Source organism: Pleurodeles waltl, chromosome 9 (genome assembly GCF_031143425.1).
Source record: "Pleurodeles waltl isolate 20211129_DDA chromosome 9, aPleWal1.hap1.20221129, whole genome shotgun sequence".
In the NCBI taxonomy this organism is placed as follows: domain Eukaryota; kingdom Metazoa; phylum Chordata; class Amphibia; order Caudata; family Salamandridae; genus Pleurodeles; species Pleurodeles waltl.
The window spans coordinates 745,397,580-745,423,763 of record NC_090448.1 but is presented as its reverse complement, the minus strand read 5'-3'; positions in this window follow the sequence as shown (position 1 = coordinate 745,423,763).

Below are 26,184 nucleotides of genomic sequence, written 5' to 3'. Positions count from 1 at the left end.
TAAAATAACAGATCATGTGAAGATTTAGGGAAGCGCCCAAAGACCAATAAAAAGAAGTCCAAAGCTAGCCCAAAAGAAGTCACTAGAAAAAGGGCGCAGTCAAGAAACCTTGTACCAATAGGCAGGGTCACGTTGCACTCCACATGCTGAGACTAGAGCGGTATACATGAGACCTCAGGGTACCTTTGTGATCACAAACCAACATTCAGTTGCAACATGCCTCCTCTTTATACATTGTCCAGCACGTGCAGGTTGAAAGACAGCACTGCATCAATGGCACCCCCATACACACACTAGGATGGATAGGATACTGGAGGGCTGGTGACAATCACAGAGTGCTAATTAACTGAAATCACCCATATGCTCACAAGATCACCCCGTAAGAATTAATTTACTGCTGTACACCCAGTCAGTCAAGGAGAGGGGGGAGGCCCAACAATCCATAAAATGAATGGCTCCATCAACAATAACCCATTTTTTCAAAATAGATACCCTGAGTGAGGCCACCTTCCAGTGCCTCACTAGAATTGAGTGAATGAAGTATGGAAGAAGCATGCCCCAAAGAATGGCACAGGAACCTCTAAGATAGTATTGGCAATGACACATGCAAGGATGTAACGTTTTCTAAAATAGTAAACCAAACCTAGCTCTAATCCAACAGGTCTGCAATCGAGCCTCCAAGTGCACCACCCTTACAGTGGACCATCACTTTTTCAGCAACCACATCCATAATCCTAATAGGATCAAGAACTGCACACTGCATCCTGAATGTTTAGAAATATAAAAACAAAGAAACCCCCAATCACCAAAGGATTACGGACATCTCCGCTGGATTCATCCCAAGACCTGCAGTGCTAAATACGTTATGTATTGTTGCACATTTGTATACCCTTTGTTTACTATGAGTGCTGCCACATCCATTCATTGCCAAAGAACTGCCTAGTCAAATGGAGTCTACCCAGAAATTGTCACAGCGCTTGCATAGGGACCTTTCCCATGTCACTTATAATTACACTGAACCCAACATTCCACACGTGCAACACAGTGCACACTTACACACCACATGGTATCAACACATAGTCGCTTTGTGTTCCTAGATATCAGCCAGGTCATGTTACGTCTGTTCGCTGATAGCGCATGCAGTAGGCGCAGACAGGCTTTACTTGACCCAAGAGGAAGCCCCTGAAAAAGAAAAATGTCTTCTCCGCCTATACCTATGTAGGATTAGGGCCAAAATACAATCCGACAGAGTTGAACCACATAGAGTAGTAGTGAATCTGACCCATCCCACAGCACTGTACCTTTTCACTGAGCCTTGCAATATTCAAACTGAGCTAGATATGATGTGTAGGAGGGGCACCATATGGGAGGATACTGTTTGGCCCCAAGGTTTCCAGAAAGATATTCTTAGGGATAGCAAAACCACCAAACCAATGCACAAACATGTACGCTTCCACTTCCACCTGTGGTCCCAGGTTGGCCATTAGGGTATCTGGAGCTGTCTTTTTTAATAACCAATGGTCCCAAGAAATGGAGTTTCAGTGAAGAGCCATTCACCTCCATGATACAAAGGAAAATTAGTCTCATGGGGGAGGTTGAATAAAAGCAAAGATACCCCATTCCACAAAATCTGGGTTACTGAGGCAGATAGATATACGTGGTTGGAAGGGGCAACACCTAATTGTATGGAAACACACACTGTATTCCTTATGTTTTAGGGAACAAATGAAAACTGTGGCACAATCCTGCACATTCCAGACATGCTATGGGACACCTCCATGCTGATGGATTCTTACTGGCAATGCAGCAAGTTTGCCTAAGCTTAGCTGGTCCCAGAATGGCGTGGCCTCTGCTCCCTCATCACCAAACCCTCCTCGAACATGATCATTCTCGGAGATCTGTCAAAGTTTTTTTTCTAAACTTTATTTTGAATTTTTTTAACACATCATAAAACAATATGGATGCACCATCCATATTGTCACAGTAGGATAGTACATTTGTGCTTCAATAAAAGGCAAGTGGTGTGTACATGTATCATGACAATAGTATATGGCATATGCATACCAGCACAGAGGTTGGAGAAAGAAGAAGAATGCTTGAAAGTCTGCTCAATCGTGATAAAATGGAAAGAGAAAACAGTGCTTGAAGTCCACAGCCAAAAAGAGTATTCCTTTCTAGTTATTGGGTGTTTTCAGGAGTGGGCAAGGTCTGTAAGTAATCTCTCAGGGATCTCCATATACTTTTTGGGTGAGAAGTGGGGGGGGTGCAGGTTAGCATATAGTTCGCTATTGATGTCACAATGGATGAGGCTGTGGATCCATGCGTCCACATTGGATGGGTGCTTGCTTCCCCAATGTAGTGCAATTTCTCGCTTTGCTAGAAGTAAGGCAATTGCAGTATATCAGCATCTGGATTTGGGGACATCTTTTGCATAACCTCACGAAGCAAGAAGAGGAGAAGGGTCCAGTGCATCTTGAGTCGTCAGAGTCAGTCTGGTGAATACCTTTCTCCAATATGGTTCTAACTTAGGACAGGTCCACATCATGTGGGCAAAGTCTTTGCTCCCTGCATGGCATTTGGGGCAGTCCGACAGTCAAGTGGGGTCGATGTGAGTGAACATGGTGGGCGTAGCACACGCTCTGCATAAGAATTTAAAATGTAGTAGTTTGTGGCGATGGTTAAAGAAAACTAGGCATATTTGACCGCAACAAGCAACCCACATCTTGTCTGATATACGGAGCTCTAAATTGTTTTTGCATGCTAGTATAAGTCTAGAGTCACATGTTGGTAAGAGTTGCATGCATGAGCGATACAGTTGAGAAATGAGCCAGACTCCCCCCAAGGCTTCGACCACCAATGTCAATAGAGTGAATTTTGGAGGGCCTGGATAAGAGAGGTCTGGGCCCTCAGTGCTTTTTGAGGTAAAAAGAGGTCCTTGATGGGGGTGTTTGTGAAGCATGGGTCAGTAGTACGAGAGAATATATGCCCATCTGGAAATAGATTCCCAAAAGTGGTTAAAGCACGCGTCGACAATGGACATTGTGTTAACCGCTCCTGGGTTATGGGAAGCCATAGGTTGTTTGCCAAGGGTAATGCCGGGGAATATAGAGTTTGACCACCCAGCAACAAAAGTAACCTCTTCCTGGCCCAGCATGTCATTGAGAATGTCTGTATGTCAGCCGGATCTAATAGGATTCCCGCCAGTAGGAGCGGCCATAGTGGAGTCGGAGCAGCAAGATCAGCTTCAGGCTTGGAGTAAGGTATACAAGGATCCGGGTGGTACCAGTGTTGGGTATATTGACACTGTGCAACTAAATAAACAGAGATGAAAGTGTGGGTCTCCAAACCCTCCGCGTTCACAAGGCAGCACAAGAGTAGCCCATCAGATTCAGTGCTATTTCCCAGCCCACACAAGTCGTGTCAGTATGCTTTGTAAGGATGCAAAAAACAAGTTGGTGAGGGATATGCGACTGTCCTGAAACAGGTAGAAAAAGGGAGGGGGCACAAACATTTTAATAATGGTGATGCGTCCCGCCGTGGATAGTGAAGGAAGCTTCATTGGTCCACCTGCGATGACAGCCTATCCATCGCTGGGACGTAGTTTAGACGTGTAACCTGCTTCGTATTTCGCTGAATGTGAATGCCTAATTAATGAACGGAGTTCTCACTCCACTTCAACAGGAAGCCGCAGGAAATCCTAGTGGTCACAGTAGTCAAGGGGAACAATTCTGATATATTCCATTTAATATGGAGGCCCATAGGGCTTCATACCTGATCAATTTTCTGAGTATTGGGGTTGTGTTTTCTATAGGGTGGTGAATAAACAGTTGAATATCGTCCCCGTTGAGGGAGACTACAAGAGGGCCAGGTTTAAACTGCAATCCTCTATGGAGATGTTTAGTCTGTAGGTGATGTACTAGGGGATCCATAGCTATTATGAAGAGTAGGTGGGACAGGGGGCAGCCCTGTCTCGTTCCCTGCGTGACCGAGAAGGTGGGTGAAAGAGTCTTGTTCCCTCTAATCTGTGCTGTGACAATAAGTATAGAAGTGAGACTTTCGATGAGACGTTATGAGGGAAGCCAATTTTCATAGGCACGGCATGGAGGAATGGCCACTCAAGGGAAGCAAAGGCCTTCTCGGTGTCAAGTAGGGCTATAACGGCAGGCACTGTGGCGGAGATTGTATTAAGGACTGCAAAGACAGTACGAAGATTCAGAGAAGTGGAAAGGCGTGGGACAAAACCCGATTGGGCTAAAGAAATTATTTGATCCATCAGGAGAGAGAGGCGGGTCGACTGAAGTTTGGCTAGGATCTTGTTATCAAAGTTTAATAATGACAGTGGCCGGTAGAAGTTACAATATTGTGGGTCTTTGCCCGGTTTCAGGAGTGGTGTAACCACTGCTTCACAAAGTGTGGATGGCAGTGTGCCACACTTCAGAGGCTCCAGGTGGAGAGCAAAGAAGTGTGGGGCTAAGTGGTATTTGTATGCCTTATAAAAGGTGCATTGTGGAGCCATGAAGGCCAGGGGTCTGGGAGCTGTCCATGGAATCAATCGTCTGAACGATCTCTTCAGCACTAAAGTTTTCACTAAGGGTGGTGGAGAATTCTGGCCAGGATGCTCCCCAGTCACTCTCCCTCTCCTTAGCAGTGACCTCTGACATATGTCTCCAGATAGTGCGCCTTACGCTCAGCAGCTTCATGGAATTCAGCCATCAATTTGGCACGCCAGGGCAAATGAATGGCTGTACCCTGTCAAACAACAGTTTGGTCAAGTTATATGAGTTCCATCTCGATACGTGCCAGGATTTTGCACAAATCTCACAGTATGCCCGCATATTTAGACATGCACACACTTCTGATATATGCCTTAAAGGCCTCCCAGAGGGTGACTTGCGTCTGTACTGAGTTTGCGTTGAGATCTAAGTATTCAATGACAGCCGATCACAGCTCTATGTGAAAGAGGTAATCTAGTAGTGACAAATATGACGGTGCTCCCACGAGCATTCTGACCGCGGCGGTTCAGCCGCGGTCAGAAGCGGAAAGTCGGCGGTCTCCCGCCGACTTCCCGCTGCTCGGGGGAATCCTCCATGGCGGCGGAGCGCGATCCGCCGCCATGGGGATTCTGACACCCCCTACCGCCATCCTGTTCCTGGCGGGTCTCCCGCCAGGAACAGTATGGCGGTAGGGGGTGCCACGGGGCCCCTGGGGGCCCCTGCAGTGCCCATGCCAATGGCATGGGCACTGCAGGGGCCCCCGTAAGAGGGCCCCACTGTGTATTTCAGTGTCTGCAATGCAGACACTGAAATACGCGACGGGTGCAAACTGCACCCGTCGCACCCCTGCAACTACGCCGGCTCAATTTTGAGCCGGCGTCCTCGTTGCAGGGGCATTTCCTCTGGGCCGGCGGGCGCTCTTTTGGAGAGCCCCCGCCGGCCCAGAGGAAATGTTTGAATGGCCGCCGCGGTCTTTTGACCGCGGTGCGGTCATTTGGCGGCGGTACCTTGGCGGACGGCCTCCGCCGTCCGCCAAGGTCATAATCACCCCCACAGTGTCATCATCACATAAGAGTGGTCAGAAAGGGTTTGCAGGAGGTGGGTGACGGTGTCGAGCCCCGGTGCAATCGTATTCAAGAGGAACCAATATTCTATTTGTGTCCAAATATGTGGTGCAGAGTAGAAGGTATAGGGGGGTGCTGTGGGGTGTAACAGGTGGCATGAGTCATGTAGCGAATAAGTGTTGCAGATGTCACGGAGGATCTGCAAGGATCGAGGTTTACCTATTGGGTGACATGCAGTCTAACATCTGATTCAGGAGCATATTGAAATCCCCTCCCAATATATTATGATCCGCTTCTACATGGTCAATCAATGTATGGAGTTTACGAAAAAATCTGGATCATCTACATTGGGAGCGTATACGTTGACAAGTAAGAGGCGATGTCCAGCCAGATAGCCTGCTACTAATAAGTATCACCCTTACAATATCTGTTTGGATATCGTAAGGCTGGAAAGGTAACCGCTTATGTATCAATGTGGCTACACCCTGTGAATATGTTCTGCAGTTGGAATAGAAGCGATGTGGGTCCCAAGACCTGGCAAATGTATGGGATTGTATAGATGGCAATTGAGTCTCTTGAAGTAAGATGATATACATTTTTTGTCTTTGTATATAAGGCAGCACCTGTTTACCTTTGTGAGGACTGTTGAGGCCCTGGATGTTCCAGGACATTAAATTAGTATAAGTGATTAGGTGTACATTTGAGTGTGTGGGCATGGCTTATGAATAAAATCAATATATGATCAATCAGACATAGTATGTAAGTATAATGGTGCATCGCGAAAAAACAAAATAACGGAAACAAGTCTACAACAATAAGTCCCCGCACCCAGCAGTGAGGCGCCAGATGAATCCCCAAGGCAACAGCACAACACAAAACATATACCTATGAAATGTAACTGTGGTTTAAACCAGTGGGAGGTGGCAACACCAAGGCAGGTGGCTCTGGTATTGGATATTTCATAATAGGAGGAATCGGGAATAGAATGGGCATGTACAAAACAATCATATCTAGGAAGATAATTTACCACTATCACTGGTTTTGATTGAAAGAACAAAATTAAGAGGGGATCCGATAGAGACAGGGCAACAATTTGCCTGGTATGGAGCAGTTAGTGTGATTAGTTTGGTTATTCTCTCTGGAAGAGGTCCATGCTGGCAGCAACTGGGGGTTCGGGGGCGCTTGTCTGTTGTTATTACGCATCGGTGTAGCTCGCTTTACAGTGTGCTGCTTGCAAAGCATGAGCACATCTGGTGGGGTGTCGCAAAACACGGTCCTTCTCTTCTACATCCACTTGAAGGTGTGCTGGATATAACATTCTGTATTTGAGTCCCAGTTTGCGTAGTTCAGTTATAGCCTCGTTAAACGTACGTCTGGCATCTTGGACGACAACTGTAAAGTTCGGAAATAGGGAGATATTTGAGCCTTGATACTGGAGTAGACCCGACTCACGAGCCCGTTGAAGCGCCATGTCCTAATCCCTACAATTATGGAGTCTTGTGATAATAGGCCTTAGCGCCTTTCTGGGCACTAGGCAGTGACCCATGGATCTGTGTGCCCACTCAACTATGAATGTCGAAGTGAAGTTCTGCCTGCCCAATAAATCAGAGAGCAGGTGTTCAACAAAGAGATCAAGGCGTCCAGTGTCCGTCGTCTCCTCTATTCCTAGAATACAGATATAATTACATCTCCCTCTTGCTTCCAAGTCTTCATTTTTTATAGTTATTGTTTTCATTTGGGTCTCCAAATGCTCTAGCCGCTTCTCCATGTTGGAGAGTTGTCTGCAGGACCTGAAAGGCATCCCTCCATGCTTACCCGCCTGGCGTCATGTCGGTCAAGGCATTCATTTATACGGGGTAGTGATGGAGTCAAGCCATGCATCAAATTTGCAGGATCCTGTTTTCAATTCAGCCATAATGGCCTCCAGGCCCATTGGCGTTTCAGGTGCAGGTCCCTTGGCTGCAACTCCCTCCATGATGAATGCAGTCTCAGCCCCTCCAGTGATCCTCAATTTCTTAAATGGCAGTTTCTTCTGCTTGGGGTCTTTCCAGCCCATGGCAGTAATGGGCTCAACCGCAGTCTGCAGAGGGAGAGATGGTGATCCGGTCAGTTGCTTATAACATTTGTAAGGAAGAAGGAGTTCCAATACAGATCAGGATGGAAGAGGGAGCCATGCAGCACAGTTGCTTTTAGTAGTATACATGTAGGCTTCAGTCCAGGGAGCTGATGTGAGGTGGGTGGTGTAGGAGACTAGCTCTCTATGTAGTCTACAAAAATGATGTGCACTGTGTAGAGAGTCCAAGCAACCCCACCCTGGTTTCCAGAGATAAAACCTAGACCACCTAATGCTCTCATTTTTGTGATAGCTTGATCGAGCACTTAGGCCAATCTTGGAGAAGTGCTAAGCATTTGTTGTACTCACCGTATCAATAAATGTGGACACACACTCAGAATAACTTGAGACCAATTTACAAACATACTTCAGATGTTTATAATTTTTTTAAGATCAAGATCATCAAAATCAGGTAAGTACTTTTTAAGTTATGATTTTTCTAAGTTTAGCAAAAATAGTCTTTTTGTACTTAATTGCACACCATAGGAATCAATGGAGGAAAACTTTAAAAATGCATATAAAATCATGCAAGATTTTACCAATACCTCCTTCTGTTTTTTGGTCATGGACATCGAGGGGTCCTGTGGGCCAGCTGGAGAAGTTCAGGTGGTTCCCAGTTCAAGCGGAAGCAGCTGCTGAAAGTCTTGGAGCTGGTGCAGGACAGGCGAGGGGCACCACTTGGAAATGCACTGCCCAGGCAGACTTCAAGGTGAGTCCGGTGGGTCCCCTTGGAGTGTAGAGGTCGCAAGGGCTCGGGGACCCTTAAAGCACAGCTGGTTCTTCGATGCAGGGGCCAGGGAGGCTGGGTGTAGAGCAGATAATTCAGCGAAGAGCTGTGCACAAAGGTGGCCTTGGAACCAGGAGGCAGGTCACTTAAAGGATGGCTTGCAGGGCAGCTGGGCCACTCTGGGGGTGGTTCTTAGGTGTCCTGAAGTCCCTTTGCTAGTGCTTACTTCTGGTCCTCAAAGAGTCCGGAGTGGACTTTTCTTCTGGGTGTCTGATGTTGGGGGTCCAGTACACCTGGCTATTGCACGATTCAGTGACAGGAGGTCATAGTTTCACCAAACGTGGCACATTTGCAGGGTATGTCCTCTGGGTCCACTGGGTGAAATTTGGTCCAGCTGCTTTGTCCGGTTCCTTGGTCAGCGGCTGGTCAGTGAACTGGACTTAACTGGTTCTTGCTTCTTGGTTGCAGAGAATGATGCCATCACTCTTGAGGGAGGTTTTTGCCAATTTTTTAGAAGGATAGAGGTTTTCTGTTTTTTTTTATAGTACATCCCATGTCCAATCAACTCCTCAGCGGATACTGTCGAGTCCTGGGTTCAGCAGGCAGGGTTTGGTGCCTTTTTCTTGGTGCAGCAGGACTACAGTTCTCGAGCCTCGGGTCTTCTTTATTGCTGGACTTCTTGTGTCCATTGAATCTGATCTGCAGGTCTAGAGACTAAATACTGCATTTAGGGGTGTTTATCGGAGTACCTATATAGGCCAATGGGCCACCCGACTTAGGGTGGCTACACCCAGTATGTCACCACGTCTTATGTGCAGAGGTCACGTCCCTACCCCTGATTGGCTATTTTCCTACCATGCAAGATGGAGGAAAATTAAATGGAGAGGGCACCTTGGCTGCAACACCTTGGGGGTGGTGCAGGTTGGGGGTGGCCACTCCTCTTGGTCTTTGTGTATTTTCCCACCCTTGCTCCCGCCAAAAATGGTGTTTGAAATGGGGGCAGTCATTTGCTGCTAGCATTAGGGCTCGGTTGAGTTTGATGGGCAGGAAGCCCTGAAGCTCACAAGCAGGGCAGTGCGCATTCCTTAGGGAGGAGGTGTAACACTCTGCCCAGGAAGGAATTTGTTTTCTGGCCCCAGAGAGCAAAGACTCTCACCCAGGGGATCCAGAATCTTGTCTGGTGGTGGCTGGCTGGTTAGGACCGGCCAGCAACTATGCCAGGGTTAGTTAGCTTTGCAGGGGTCACCTCTAAGGTGGTCCCTGAGTACATTTTGCAATAAAGGCAATACTGGTATCAGTTTGGATTTATGGTTCTGAGTTATTGATACCAAACAAACACAGGGTTCAGAGTAGCCATTGTGTAGCTGTGAAACTTATACTGACCAGTGTTCAGAACGTACATTTAAAATGGCTGCTCAGTACACTTACTATGTCCCAGGTTTGGCAAGAACACAGTAGGGGCATAATATTCATGCACCTATGCCCAATTATGCATTACAGTGCACCCTGTGCTAGGGCTGGAGGGCATGCCAGAGGGGTGGCTTACCTATATTGCATGCAGTGTGTAGTGAACAGACCACACAGGCTGTGTGCCATGTCATGTTTGCATTTTAGGATTTCACCAGGACACCCAGCCAGCAATAGTAGTGCTAAGTGCACTTGGTTGCAGGGTCCCTGAGGGTGGCACAATCAGTGCTGCCTGCCCCCAGGGGTCTACACTTAGTACTCTATGCCCTGGGTACCTAAGTACCATTTACTAGGGACTTATAGTGGCCGCTAAAGGTGTTGCCAATTGTATCAATATTTTTGCAATTTTAGGTAAATAACACTAGTGCTGGGGATCCCAGTGCACTGCAGTCCAAATTGCATCCAGAAACCAGGCAAAAAGTTTGTGTATGGGGGAGGTGACTGCAACAGTTCCCCACAGGGGGCCCTACCGATGTGACCTTTTAGTAGGATAGCTCTCAGTCTCATGGCATAGATAGGTGTTCCCAGTGGTGTCGTCACCCCTCGGGGTTATAAGCAAGGTGATGCCGATGCGCTGCAGGGAGAAGGGTCGTCGAAGTAGGGCCTTTTAGGTTTGATGGATGTTTTGGGTGCCTATCTCCAGAACCATGGTGGGGGTGTCATGCGCAAAGAGAAGCAGCTGGCCAGGCCACGCCAGGAGGAAAGGGGCACGTGGGGGCCACAATGTCAGGGGTACTGTGGTTGAGGCCTTCACCCCAGCCATGCCACCACAGCTAGGCCCTGGTCCATCTCGGCCCGCCTAGCAGGCCCACCCTGTAGGCCACAAGATGCTCCACAGGCACAAGCATGCAGAAGAGTTTGGAGGGGGGGTCCACCCATCCTGTCCCAGTTGCACGCTGCCCCAAAGAAAAGGTGGGCCACAATACAGGCACGGGCTACATTGCATGACCCGTCTGCCCCGCGCCTCTAGAATGACTGAGGTCCCTGTCACTGCGGGGCTTCGAGACACGAGGCGGTTGCTGAGCATGGGCATGGGCTCCAGGAACGGTGAGATTTGGCCCCCAGGGGCTGCAGGTGACCAGGGAGGGTTCTCCCACATTTATGACTTCCAGTCAGTGCATGCAAAGTCCACCCCTCCCAGGATCATGGCCGTCCCGTCAGAGCTTCAGCGCTATGCGACCATCTTGGTTGCTAGTGTGGCCACACTCACCAAGATCTGTCAGAGTTGTACCAAAACCTGCTAAAGAAGAAGACAACTCTTTTGCATCAGGCTCAAGAAAAAAGAATTGCTGATCATTTTGGTTGGGCTTTGTAGAAGGACATACCAGAAGAATTCAGACTGTTCTCTGATGCACAGATATCAGCGGGAGGGTGCACACCCTTCTTCTCATTATTGTTTTTGTGTGGTTTCCCTCAAGTGGAGGTTTCCTGCTGTAAAAACACAGTCCTCAAATTGGGTAGAATGCAAGAAACTAGGGACGTAGGAATAGAAAAAACTGAAGAACAACAAGCCCCCAATAATGTGACTGTCATGAAGTATGGGCTAGAAAGTGTAGTTGATAATTCAACTAGAGGGAGCAATGTTTATATTGAAAAAGTTGATACACAATGATACATTCCTATATAAGAACAAAATCACATCATAAACTCACCATCAACCCAGACTCAGAAATACGTGGTCAGGCAGGCTCTGAGACCTTATCCTGAGGTTACTGCTTGACAAGTCACAGGTGAAGTGGCACATAGCCATAGACAAATGTGTGAACAGGAAACTCAGATCAATCCCACAGATAGTCCTAGGAAATTGGCCTCAATAAAGCACACATGGGCAGAGTGGTTGGGCACGAATTTCCAAAACACCACAAGGTAAAATGCAACATAAAGTTAGGAACACTCAGCCAATCAAAACACAGCACGCACAGTAGCATGCAGCATTCACGCCCCATTCAGGCCAGACATTCAGACATATTACCCACAGGCCCTCATTATGTTCACAGAAGGTTGAGGCCCACATACATTTGTTATCAGAAACCTTATTTACTACTCCAAGACAGCCCACGTTCTTTACCTAAAAAAGAATGCTGAAACTGTTTTATGGTGCCCAGAGAAATGTATAAAACACGGCTCAGATCGATAATCCTGTGAGACAATCCTCAGACCCCATTTCTGTAACTGTTTTCCCGGCCATAGTGTTTAATTGAACTAACTGTTCCTGTTTTGCCAACTGCCTCTTGTCTTTTGTTTTTTTCAAGGTAAGTTCACATTTGAGCAACATTTTGGTGAGCCAGCCAGGAGGGGGACCCCAACAGGACAGATTCTTTTTGTACAACAAGCGGGGCAGAGGTCCGTCCTGAAGCTGCCACCAGAGGGTAAGAGACTACATCAGAGGCTTAGTCTCAGCATTTGGCGTATGCAAACGAGGAAGAAGCATAAACATTTAGGCCCTCATTCTGACCCTGGCGGTCTTTGACCGCCAGGGCGGAGGACCGCGGGAGCACCGCCGACAAGCCGGCGGTGCTTCATTGGGGATTCCGACCGCGGCGGTAAAGCCGCGGTCGGACCGGCACCACTGGCGGGGTCCCGCCAGTGTACCGCGGCCCCATTGAATCCTCCGCGGCGGCGCAGCTTGCTGCACCGCCGCGGGGATTCTGACCCCCCCTACCGCCATCCAGATCCCGGCGGTCGGACCGCCGAGATCCGGATGGCGGTAGGGGGGGTCGCGGGGCCCCTGGGGGCCCCTGCAGTGCCCATGCCACTGGCATGGGCATTGCAGGGGCCCCCGTAAGAGGGCCCCTACATGTATTTCACTGTCTGCTGCGCAGACAGTGAAATACGCGACGGGTGCAACTGCACCCGTCGCACAGCTTCCACTCCGCCGGCTCGATTCCGAGCCGGCTTCATTGTGGAAGCCTCTTTCCCGCTGGGCTGGCTGGCGGTCTGAACGAGACCGCCCGCCAGCCCAGCGGGAAAGTCAGAATTACCGCCGCGGTCTTTCGACCGCGGAACGGTAACCTGACGGCGGGACTTTGGCGGGCGGCCTCCGCCGCCCGCCAAGGTCAGAATGAGGGCCATAGTCTAAGAGTCCTGCCACTGAGAGAAATCTGGCATGATACCTATTTTATGTGTCCGAACGGAGTAGTCACAAGGCGGCCTCGGAGGCGTTCCCACGCAAGACACTTTTTTTTAATAGTCAGTGCACTAGGAAAGGTGAATATTCTTTGTCGCTTGGGCCACTGGGCATGAAACAGCTGGTATGCTTGTCCCATGGGTGTGATACAGGGTTGAGGTTTCACCGCTTGGACCGCTGGGCGTAAAACAGATGGAATTGTTGGTGTGATATAGGAATGGCACGTCAATCTTATTTTTTTGTCTAAAAGGGTTACTTAACACTGTTGGTATCTGAAAGAAGTGAGAGGTGTTGTTGGCGCGGGCCGCTGGGAGTTACACAGATGGTACGCCTAACCCCTGGGTGTGATATAGGATGTGATTTAGATGTTAGGGGAAAAGATTTGGATCTGGGAAATTAGGTGCAGCTTGTGTTTGGCCAAGAAGGGCCTGTGCTTGTCGAGTTATGCCTATTCTCTACACAAATTATTATCTTTGTCCTGGAGCCAATATTGACAGACTATCAGACTCATTAGTCCCAGGTACTGTGCAGGGCTTCCCCTGGTCACAGAATAGCATGTGCTGGGACCAGGCTAAGGTATTTTTGACAAAGTCATAATTTTTCCTCTGTCAGTTTTTTTATTATATTTGAAAATGTATGTATCTTTGATGTTGTGGTGCTGGTAAATTACTGCAACTATATTTTGTCTTGAGTACTGTGCTTGTCGATGACTCAATGTGCTGTGTGAAGGCGTTGCTATTTCTCACAATCGCTATTTAAACCCAAAGTAAAGTTTGGTATTTGATGCATTTGTATTTACAGTTGCACTTTCTTGTAGGTTGTGACCTTTCATATGCATTGCTATTTGTGTTTGTGAAATGTTCAGGTTGATGAATATGTAAATAATGCTGAGCTCCTAGTAAAGTATGTATTTCCCCACTACCAGAGTAGAACTTAAGGATCCCTAAAACCAGAAAACCTAGAGTTTTCTGTCCCCGAGAAACTGCCCAACTTATCATGGAATCCCCAAAAACATATGTTCTGCCACAAATGGCAAACGCACATTAAGGCACATGTGTTTCCCTGGCCAAAGGAGGGAACATTTGACACTAACATAATCAAACTTATAACGACACACATACGTACCAAGTACATAGGGCAAAGGAAGGACAGGATGAAGTACTATTAGACCTATGGGCCATCTTCGAGGAGACCCAGACCGATAATCCTATCCTGTAGTCAGCAAGCAAGGCGTCCACACCTCCCCCACCATATGCAGGAATAGAGGCGCCCAATGCCTGCTATCCAGGCATTAGGTTATACCAATCCGCCGGTCAAGGGAGCTGTAGGGTCCCCTATGGAACAGCAAACTCTTAGGTCCAGACATGAACATATAACAGGCCAGCAGGCCCAGGTTATTTCAGCACCACAACCTACCAGCTCAAGAGCTCCTCAAAGTTCAACCCCCCTGTCCTTCACGTTCAGCCCATCAAACCCCAGCGACACGGAGAACATGCACTCTCACTGGTTCATGTGAACAGATTCAGGTCACAGGGTGATTAATAGTGGTTCTGGACCGTGACACAACTAGCAGGAGTGAGGATAGGGATCCCAGTCCTCCAGGAATTTGATGACGAGGAGGGGGCCACAGGGTTTGCTCAGGCAGCTGAAGAAACAACTAAAAGCAAACTTGAGGGCAAGTCTCAACTAAAAAGAACAACGCATAGATGGAAGGAGGCAAACTAGGTGGGCTTTAGAGGAAAAGCATGAACTAAGGAGGGAGATAGAGAGAGAGCTTGCACCCTGAGAGCACAACGAGAAAGTAGACCAGTGCACCCTCCACCTGAGGAGAAAAAGGGTAGGTAGAGAGCACAGTTCGGTTTGGAAGGCAGAAATAGTGGAGATCCTGTTGACTGGGATTCGAGCCTCACCAGATTGTTAACGTAGGAAAGGGGCTGACCAGGAAATAAGAGACCAAGGTACCCTGGTCCAAACTCAACTTAGAAGCAGGTGACTCAAGATGGCCTCTTTGTGTGCACACAAGGGGAGCAGTGATGAACACATCCACTGCTCTTCACGAATATGCAAAACAGACAAACTGTCCCCAAGAGAGATAATGGATAGTGGCCAAGAGGAAGGTGAGATCTTGACATGGCCATTTTTTTCACCTGCTAGTCCCCTGGATTGAGGCAATAGACCAGTACGATATTCCCTGGCTAGAGGAGGGATCCTTCGAACCAGAGGACATAACCATTGCAGTAGACTGCATCCAGCACAAAGGGTGAGATCTCAAGTGGAACTTCCCCTACATGCAGGATTGTCTAAGAAAGTGGGAGTGCTATGTTAGGGAGAAACTAGTGGAGCTACCAAAAGCCAAAATATACCCACTGCTGCAGAAGAGCACGTCAGGGACCATCTATGTGCCATGGGCTCAGATGGATAAAGAAGGGCTAAGGACCTAGTTCCCACCATTGTTGAATGGACCAGGGAAATGGATCTCACGTTTTGAGAAAAACACCGCAGGAATAAACCTTCTGATAGGCAATGTCAAAAGTCTGCTAAGTAGTCTTATCCGGAGAGCAGACTAACACAGTCTTTACCAAAGCTTGCATTTTGGCAATCAAGCTGACAAACATCAAGCATGACGGTCCAACACACAATTCGTACAGGCACCAAATATGGACGGCCCTGTGGGAAATGTTCCCTGACTGCCCAGATGTAGGAGGGCTATTGGCAGCAACTATGAAACCTGGAGAGATCATACTGATTTTCTTTTTTAGGAGAGGATGAGGGAACGATGTGGAGAAGACACAGGACAGCATGGACAGATATGGGCCCCCAAGTCGCATTTTTTACAATATCCTCAAAAAGGGGCTGCCCACCGAAATACAAAGCGGATTGTACAGCTTAGTAGCTGGAGATATAAGCTGCCATATTACACTATCACAAAAAGAAAAAAGCCCGCACTCGAGGCGACAGCGTTGGCTGTGAGTGTGCAAATGACACCAGTTCTGAAGGGAGCTCCACCGCAAAACCCCAAAGGGTTTAAACCTAGCTACAATGGCAGAAACCAGGTAGGTTGGCAGCAGCTAGACCTTAGAGAATGTTTGAATTGTCACAGAATGGGCCACATGACTGACAGATGCCGGATAAAGGTACATGACGAACAGAGGTTGATGAGCCAGGGCAAGTCCCCGCAAAATCTCCATTAACAAAGCAAAGCCCAAGGAAAACCGAGTGCACCTTACACTCAGCTGCAGTGAAGTCAGACTGTCACCGCACCACCGCAACAAGGTTCAGATAGTTGGACAGACATGTGACAACAGCAACCACAGACAGGGAACCCAGCCCAACAAGGACCGGGGCCACAACCACGGCCGGGAGGGGCAACTGTTTGGTGAAGTAATGCCTTCACACAAATGTAGAACCCAAATGTGCAGTAAGTTAAAACCCCCAATGCGAAGCATCCATTTCACGTACACCTCAAAATTTGTGGAACCAAAATTCAAAAGAAGGACCAATGAGACAATGTTAAGGATTCAAGTCTTTACTTGCATGCAGGAAGTTCAGGGCTGCTGTACATGTCAATCGGGTAGCCTCACTAGAATCTGCCATTCCGGGTGTCTATGGGAGCCTAGGCCCCACTCTGCTGCCCCAGGGTTGGCTGGCCACACTCCAGGGGGAGGGCAGTCTGACGAGGGAGGGCAGGGTGGCTCCCCGACAAGTGCTTAAAAACAGTCACCCAGGACCCCGCACCCTCAAGTCTATTGGGACAGGTTCCGATCACCATCTCAGAAAGCCCCATTCTCGGGCACCCAGTCTGGGACTGAAATTCCTACATGGCATGTGGTCCCAACAATGTCAGCAGAAAACTAGTGGCCTCCAGCCAAATGGAGGCCCCCTTTTAGTTCCAAAATTAAGCTCTTCCTCCAGTGTTGGGAGCCAGGTTTCCCATACACTTGGGATAGTGAAGACCCTACAACTTCTACAGCACAGGCATGAAATCTGACAGATTGTGGAGTACCACATGGTGCCGAGTCACAAGAGGGGATTCACCAGAACAACCAGCCATCTCAGTCCGTTACCATAATTTGAGCAAAAATCCGCAGAGTTCTTGGCCCTTCAATGGGCTCTTCCTGTATCAATATTTTGCCTCCTCCTTTCCCTCAAAGTTTTCCAAGTAGCCTAAGCTTGTTCGCCAAGTCATGCCCCTTTCCAAATAATGAAGGAAGCATGTTGCGGGTTAGAAGTCCCTGGCCACTGTCAGGAACTGCAGGTTCAAATATCCTAGGAAAGATGTGGTCTGAGGAAGAGGGGGGTGCCAGGGAAAGGGTGTCTGAAAAGATCCATCACAGTTCCGAGCGAGAATAGAACGCAGAAATATGCTCACCCCCGTATCAAGCCTGGCAATCAGCCAACACACAAGACCTTACACACACTGTCTGGAGGAAGCAATAGTCCCATTCTCAGACACCGCAATATTAGAGTCATATTGGTGCCCGGAAAGACTCTCCAGCCCCCTGTGGTTCACGACAATTAAGATAATAGATCATGTGAAAATCTAGGGAAGTGCCCAAAGACCAATGAAAAGAAGCCCAAACCTAGCCCAAAAGAAGCCTCTAGAAAAAGGGGGTATACACATGACCTCAGGGCAGTTGCAATTGCCCACCAATGTTCAGTTGCAACACACTTCCCCTTTAAAAATTGCCCTGAACATGTGTAGGTCGAAAGACACTTCCACAGGGATGGCACCCCATGCTCACACTAGAGTAATAGGATACTGGAGGGATGGCGATGCCCACAGAGCGCAAGTTTTTAACTGAAATCACCCATATGCTGACAAGATCACAGCATAAAAATGTTTTACCGCCATACACCAAGCCAATCAGGGAGAGGGGGCAGGCCCAACAATCCATATAATTAATGCACTCATGAACAGTAACCAATTTTTTTAAAAATAGATACCCTAAGTGGGGTCTCCTCCCGTGCCTCACTAGAATTCCACAATGAAGTATGGAAGAAACACATACCCAAAGAAAGGCACAGGAACCTCTTAGAAATGATTGGCGATGATTCATGCAAGGATGTAAAGATTTCTGAAATAACAAACTAAACCTAGCTCTTATCCAACAGGTTAGTAATCGAGTCTCCAAGTGCACCACCTTTACAGTGGACCATCACTTTTACAGCAACCACATCAATAATCCCAACAGGATCAAGAACTGCGAACTGCATCATGAACTTTTTGAACTGCAAAAACTAAGAAACCCCAAATCACCAGAGGACTACAGACATCGCCCCTGGATTCATCCCAAGACCTGCAATGCTAAATAAATTATGTATTGTTGCACATGTGAATACCCTCATTGCCAAAGAACACCCTAGTCAAATGGAGCCTACCCAGACATTGTCACAATGCCTGCATAGGGACCTCTCCCATGTCAATTAGAATTACATCAAACCAAACTCCAGCTTTCCACACACACTACACAGCACCCTCTTACACAACACATGGGCCCATATTTATACTTTTTGACGCTAAACTGCGCTAACGCAGTTTAGCGTCAAAAAGTTTTGCGCCGGCTAACGCCATTCTGAAGCGCCATGCGGGCGCCGTATTTATTGAATGGCGTTAGCCGGCGCAAGCAGACCGGCGCTGCCTGGTGTGCGCGAGAAAAACCACGTACACCAGGCAGCGCCGGCGTAGGGGGAAAATGGCGCATGGGCGTCTTAAAATGGGGCAAGTCAGGTTACGTCGAAAAAATCGTCGTAACCCGACTTGCGCCATTTATTTTCGACGCCCATCCCCCATCAACATGACTCCTATCATTGTAAAGATAGGAGTCATGCCCCCTTGCCCAATGGCCATGCCCAGGGGACTTCTGTCCCCTGGGCATGGTCATTGGGCATAGTGGCATGTAGGGGGGCACAAATCAGGCCCCCCTATGCCAAAAAAAATTATTAAAAAAAAATAAAAAAATACTTACCTGAATGTCCCTGGGGTGGGTCCCTCCAGCCTTGGGTGTCCTCCTGGGGTGGGCAAGGGTGGCAGGGGGGGTCCCTGGGGGCAGGGGAGGGCACTCTGGGCTCATTTTGAGCCCACTTGTCCCTTAACGCCATGCCTGACCCAGGCGTTAAAAAGCGGCGCAAATGCGCCGTTTTTAGCCACGCCCACTCCCGGGCGTCTCTTTTGCCCGGGAGTATAAATACCACGTAAAGGCCTGGGAGTCATTTTTTAGACGGGAACGCCTCCCTTGCATATCATTAACGCAAGGAAGGGGTTCACGCAAAAAAATGACGCACATTCCGGGAACTTTGGCGCTATTCGCCTCTAACGCCATAGTATAAATATGGCGTTAGTTGGCGTTAGTTTAGCGTCGAATTTGCGTCGAAAAAAACGACGCAAATTCGGCGCAAACGGAGTATAAATACGGCCCATGGTATCAGCAAATGGCCATTGTGAGTTCAAAGACATCAGCCAGGTCATGTTACGTCTGTTCGCTGATGCCGCTTGCAGTAGGTGCCGACAAGCTTTACTTGTCCCAAGAGGTGGCCCCTGAAAAAGCAAAATGCCTTCTTCACCTCTACCTATGTAGGATTAGGACCAGGCTACAGCCCAACAGAGTAGAACCCCATACAGTAGTAGTGAATCTGACCTGTTACTAGACTTATCCCACAGCACAGTACCTTTTCACTGAGCCTAGCAATATTGAATCTGAGCTAGATATGGTATGCAGGAGGGACACCATAGTGGAGGATACTGTTTGGCCCAAAGACTTTCCAGAAAAGTGATTCTTAGAGGTAGGAAAACCATCAAACCAATGCACAAACATATCTGCTCCTGCTTCCATCTGTGGTCCCTGTGGTGTATCCAGGGCAGTCTTCTTTAATAACCAATGGACCCGACATTGAGTTCCAGTTTTGGGCCATACACCTCAATGATACAAAGGCAAATGAGTCTTGTGTGGGGAGGGGGGGGGAGGGGGGGGGGGGTTGAATAACAACACAGATACCCCATGTCAGGACATCTGGAATACTGAGGTGGATAGATAGACGTGGTTAGAAGTAGGGGTGGGTTGTGAGCTCCAATCCACTGGCAAGTTAACAGAGTTTTGGCACTCCGCACTCTGATTGGAGTACGGAGTTCAGCCAAAAACTCTGCTAACCCCGGCATTGAAGAGAAGCTCACCACCATTTTCAGCAGTCCAGTTACAGGACACACAGCACCAGCGCAGACTCACAAGGGCAGTCTGTGCTTGCACTTTGTGGCCTATAACTGGCCCAAAATGAAGACAACATTTGTCCTACGACAGGCTTTGCTTTCTTCCGGTCAGCAGCGTGGAGCTGCTTCAAACTGCTGCTGAGGAGCTGCAATGGCGCCAATTCCAGATCCAGGCTTCCCTCCTTTAACTGTCCTCAGCAGTCTGAGAGCAGGGGGCAGAGGGAGGCAGAGAGCCAGGCTGCTGGCACCGGGGACCGGGGATCAAGGTCAGACCCTCGTTTTGCTTTCTCTCCTATGTGCACATGGGGACCGACACTGCGCAAGGGCAGTATTTCCATATGAGGGGGGTTGTGCTTGGAAAAAAGGAAACTTGCAATTAGAGGTCCACTTGAAAAGAACCTGTCTCCTCAGAGTCCTTGGGAAAGGAAGTGGTGTTATGGGGTTCGGTGCTGAGGCCAGCAGATAGAGCTGGAGACAGAGAGAGAGCATCAGCTGCTGAGTGGTAGTCTGGCAGCCCCTGCTATATAGAGATGTGTGTGGCCTGAGAGAGTGCCTCAGAGCCCAGTGGCAAGCAAGGCTAGGCACTTTCTGAAAATACCAGGTTGCTGGTGGTGAGCTGGTTTACTGCTGCTAGTGCTGGGCCCTAAAGAAAGGATGGTCTGAGGATGGGTGTAAGCGCAGAGGAAGCGATTGCAAGGCTGATGCAAGATAGGGGTTGTGCTTGGCCCTCCATAGCAAGTGTGTGAAGGAGGTCAGTTGGTGGAGGGAAGTGTGCAGGTGTGGTTGAGAGCAGCAGGTCACGGATGGTGGGCACACTAGAGACCCGAAATGGCAGCTTTCTCTGCCTACGGGATACCACACTGGCCTGAACGCACGCGATCTCGGAAGCGCTAAGCAGGGTCGGGCCTAGTTATCGCTTCCGAGATTAGGGGCATTCAGGCCAGGGTGGGGTAGGGCAGGCGACATTCCGCCACACGTGGAACTCTGCAGAATTCCACTGAGTTTTTAGCCAACTCCGCAGAATTCCGTGAAGTAGAACTCCGTGATCTCCGCCCACCCTTAGTTAGAAGGGAAGGGGCCACCCCTAAATGTAAGGAAACTTACACTGTATTTCTTGTGTTTCAGAGGTAAAGGAACAATTCCACTGCAAACAAATGAAAACTGTGGCACAATCCTGCACATTCTGGACATGCAATTGGGCACCTCCATGATGATGAATACTTATTGGCAATGTGGCGAGTTTGCCTACACTCAGCTCATCCCCGGATAGCGTGGCCTCTGCTCCTTCGTCACCATACATACTCGAGCCTGGTAATTCCCAGAGATCTGTCAGAGTTGTACCAAAACCCACTAAAGAAAAAGCTGACTCTGTTGCATCAGACTCGAGAAAGAAGGACTGCTGATTATTTTGGCTGGGCTCAGTACATGGACAGTCCTGAAGAATTCAGACTGTTCTCTGATGCCCAATATCAGCGGGAGGCCCCATACCCCTCTTTACCAGGCAGACAAAAGTGAATACCCGTTCACAGATAACCCGGTGGGAAATGCTCAAGATGATGAACAGTACTGAGCTTAGTCTTAATTCAATCAAGGAAAAACCAAGAGCCATCCGCCTCATGGTGATGCAACATCAATATGTGTTGGACTTAATGACCGCAATGGAGGGTGAGTTGTGTGTCAGGATCGGTGCATCCTGCTGCACATTTATCCCAGGTAATCACATGGACAATAGGTCTCTGACTCTTGCCATCCAAGAATTGCACCATTTACAAGAAGACATGTGTGAGGCGGGTAATGCCCTGAGCAGGAGTGGTTCACAAACTGTTTTTTCTAGCTCCCTGGGTGGCTGACCGGTCTGTGAACAACATTGCTGCCCATTTTTATATTATTATTGTTTTTGTGTGGTTTCCTGCAAGTGGGAGTTTCCTGCTGTAAAAACACAGCCCTCAAATTGGGTAGAATGCAAGAAACTAGGGAAGAAGGAATAGTCAAAACTGAAGTACAAGCCCCCAATAGTATGAATATGGGTTTGATAGTGTAGTTGAAAATTTGACTAGAGGGGGGAATGTTAATATTGAAAAAGTCAATATTGATACACACAATGATACATTCATATATAAGAACGAAATTGCATCACTATTATCAAAATCACCCATCATGAACTCTCCATCAACCCTGACTCAGACGTACGTGGTCAGGCAGGCTCTGAGATCTATGCCTAAGGTTGCTGATTGACAGGTCACTGTGGGGTGGCACGTAGCCAGCAGACAAATGCGCAAACAGGAAACTCAGATCAGTCCCACAGATATGCACAGTGACACCACAATGGTCCAAGAAAATTACCCAGTAACGCACACATGGTCGAAGGGGTGTGCACGTTCTCAAAACACCATAAAGTCAGATGACACATGAAGTTAGGAGCACTCAGCCAATCAAAACACAGCACGCACAGGAACTCACAGCGATCTGTCACCATTCGGACACGTTACGAACTGACCCTCATTATGTCGACACAAGGTCGAGGCCCACCTGCATTTATTATCAGGTACCTTATTTATGACTCCACGATAGTAGGCCACATTTTTTACCTCAAAAAGGAATTAAAAGGAATGTGAAAATGGTTTATTGTGCCCAGAGAAATGTATAAAACACCGCTCAAGTTCAAGTTTTGTTTATATCTGATAAGGAACTCCTAACGAGGTCCACATAAAAAAAGCAAAAAGATAAATGCCAATAGTTAGCAGGGCAATTTCAATCACCCTTTTTTCATAAAGGCACTATGATACTTCCTGTCCAGGAGGGGGAATACTTCTGTTTAAGACACAACTTCTTAAAACAAAAAATAAAATCTTACTCCATGATCGAACATCCTGCTTTAGTACAGAGATGAGTAATCCATCTGGGCCCATTGCAGAGGAGAATACACATGGCTTGAATGGCCAGCTCTATCTCCTTTTCTGAGGGGAAATCATAAAAGTGAGAGACCTCACTTACAAGTGGCCAGTTCGTCTCAACCCATTTAACGAGTAAAGGATGGAAATAAATTCAATCCAACAAGCCTGAACAACGGCTACAGGGGATGAGCGCATTCTTGCCCCCAGCCTTCTCCAACCAGAGACAAAAACAATTCAGCCTGCCTCTTCACCTTTGCCGCCCCAAACACCACTCAGATCGATTGTACTCTGAGAAAATCCTCAGACCCCATTTCCGTAACTGTTATCCCCGCTGTAGTGTTTAATTAAACTAACTATTCCTGTTTTGCCAAACTCCTCTTGTCTTTTGTTTTTTCATGGTAAATTTATATTCCAGCAACAATATAATTCCATCTTAAATAGGAAAATTAAAATGTCTGGGAGGAATGGTAAGGGTAACTCATCTATTCTAGGCCTGAGCAGAATATCAATTGCGCCAGTGTAAATTGAGTAATAATTACAGAATTAATCCTGCTTGCGAAATTAAGAGTAATTTAGGGGAAGAAATTCAACTGCAAAAGTACATTTAGCAAGCGTGGGTGGCCACTCGCACTCCCTATTCGTGTTCTTCTGCAATTAACACTGTTTCTTGGCACAAAATGCATCCTCACATACATTTTTGGCTGCAAGAGTGCATTGTAAACTAAGAAAATACAGCTAAATGCCAGTAGTAAGTTCTAGTAAAATCCAACCTCAAGAGGACATTTAGGGAGCTCGCTCTCTCTATTCATATTCTGTTGCATCTAGTGCTATTTCTATCACAAATGCACCTTTGGACGGAGAATAACTCTTCTCACGTAATTGAAGTGTAATCTTGTGTAATTCTTAGGTAATTCCACACAATTATGTTACGCTAAATTACACCTGCTACATCCACCCCTAATGTGTTCATGGCACTGCAAGTGCCTCTGGGCTCCAAAATACAGGTTTTGACTTTTAAGTATAGGCAATGGAACTAGGAAAATACAAGGCAAAAATGTACACCCTTGATCTGACAGTGGCTTGCCAACTGTTTTGTGGCATGCACAGGATACAAGGAAGGCTCATGAGGTAGGCACCAACCTATCTAGGTCTCACCTGACTTTGGTAGTCTTCAGCCTTGAAGAGACTTGGAGGTGTGAGCTCATCAAAATGGCCCTCTCAGCATCGTGTCAATAGATAGAAAGGACATCCTGGTCCTGCTGATCTCACAAATGGTGCTTACTATTGGCATTCTTATAACACTCATTTGCATTAAGATGCAGCAGGTTCTGGTATCTTTTTCTAAAAGGCAGCAAAAGATTCTGGTCATGTCACCATCTGGATTACTGATCCACGACACTTAGCACCAACAGAATATCCACAAATATCCAACTGTGCACTTTGGAATTGTTGGACTTGGCCTTCTCTACATGGTCACCCCCAAGCCCTTTGCCTTCAGCCCTTCTATTTTTATTTTTATTTTATTTTTTGGCATTAGGACTCTGTGCACTTCATCACTGCTGACCATTGATAAAGTGCTTATGCTCATGCCTCTAAAACAAGTTAAAATTGGCTTATACCTGCTTAGCATATTTAATTTACTTATATGTCCCATTCAGACTGGTATACCATATACCCAGGGCCCGTAAATTAAATGCCACTAGAAGGCCTTTAGTGGCACTTATTGTGCCAATCACTTGTGTAGCCCCTTAAAACTTGTCAGAGGTCTGCCATTGCAGTCTGAATGCAGTTTAAAACACTCAATTCAACGTTGCAATATAACCCCCTTGTGAAGCCCTAAACTCCCCTTTAATTAAAGATAAATAACCCCAAGGCAGTCCCTAGGTAGCCCAAAGATGTGGTGCATTTTAAGTAACAGGTTAGAGTTGTACTTTTAAGTTTTACATGTCCTGGTAGTGAAAAACTCCTACATTTGTTTTTTACTACTGTGAGGCCTACCTGTCCCATAGGATAACTGTAGGTTGCCCTATTACATTTAATAAGTGCTAACTTTTCATTAGGAACAGGAAAGCATTTTATGTGTGGTGTCTGTGAAATTAAAATTAAAAGTCATTTGTAATCTTAAAGTTGGATTCTAAATTACAATTTTGTAATTGCCACTTTTAGAATGTTTCCATGTTTCTGTTATTTAGTGCCAGCAGCCTGTCCTAGGTCACATGACTGTGTGTAGTTGGCAGTAGGACTTTGTGTATTCCTCTCACACTGTCACTCCCAGAGGGATTAGGTGTGCCTAACTAGGCCTACTGCTGGCAGGACAAGTGGCGGAGCTGGGCACAGCCCCACTTGCAACTGAACAAGCTGTGCTCTGCCTTCACACAAAGGACTTGTCACCCCTGCATAGTTCAGTCAGCCAGCTTGGAGCCAGGGCCGAGGAGTCAGGACACTTCAAGGACTTCAAAGAGAACCCTCTAGAAAATTATCCTCTTCTAAGAAGGCACATGTATAAAAGGGAGCTCCTCAGACTCACTCTTCAGTTCACTTTCTAAACCTATGGAAGGACTATCAGAGGATTGCCTCCTAATGGGGCCTGCTGTGTACTCCGCAAGACTGATTTGCTGCACCTCAAAGGAATGCTTTGCTGTCTGGAGTCTGCCATGAACCCTCAGAGGTCTGCTCTGCTTCTTGAGCCCTGCTTCATCATCTGAAGCCAAGACTACTGGAGTGGCTCCAAGGGTAAGTTTGCGGGCATCCTGTTTAGAGCCACATGGAGATAACAGGCTCCCAACATCTTGAATCTGGACCTGGACCCAGCCTGAGTGAGTCCTGAACCCCCAAGTGGTGCCTTGCCAGTCCCTGACCCTTGTTCTGGTGTTAAAAGTACCCTGATGGTCAAAATCCAAAATTTAGGACTTTACATTTTTTTGCTAAAAACTGCTTTGAGAACTGAGGGAAGACTGTGGCCAAACTGCTCGTCTATCCGCCCAAGGTGTATAGAGGTCGGCCTGACATTGCGGTAGCTTCTGCTACATTCTTATCTGCAACAGCAAATACAGTTCAGCGGTCCTTCACCAAAGCAGCTTCTGGCCTCCTGGAACTCT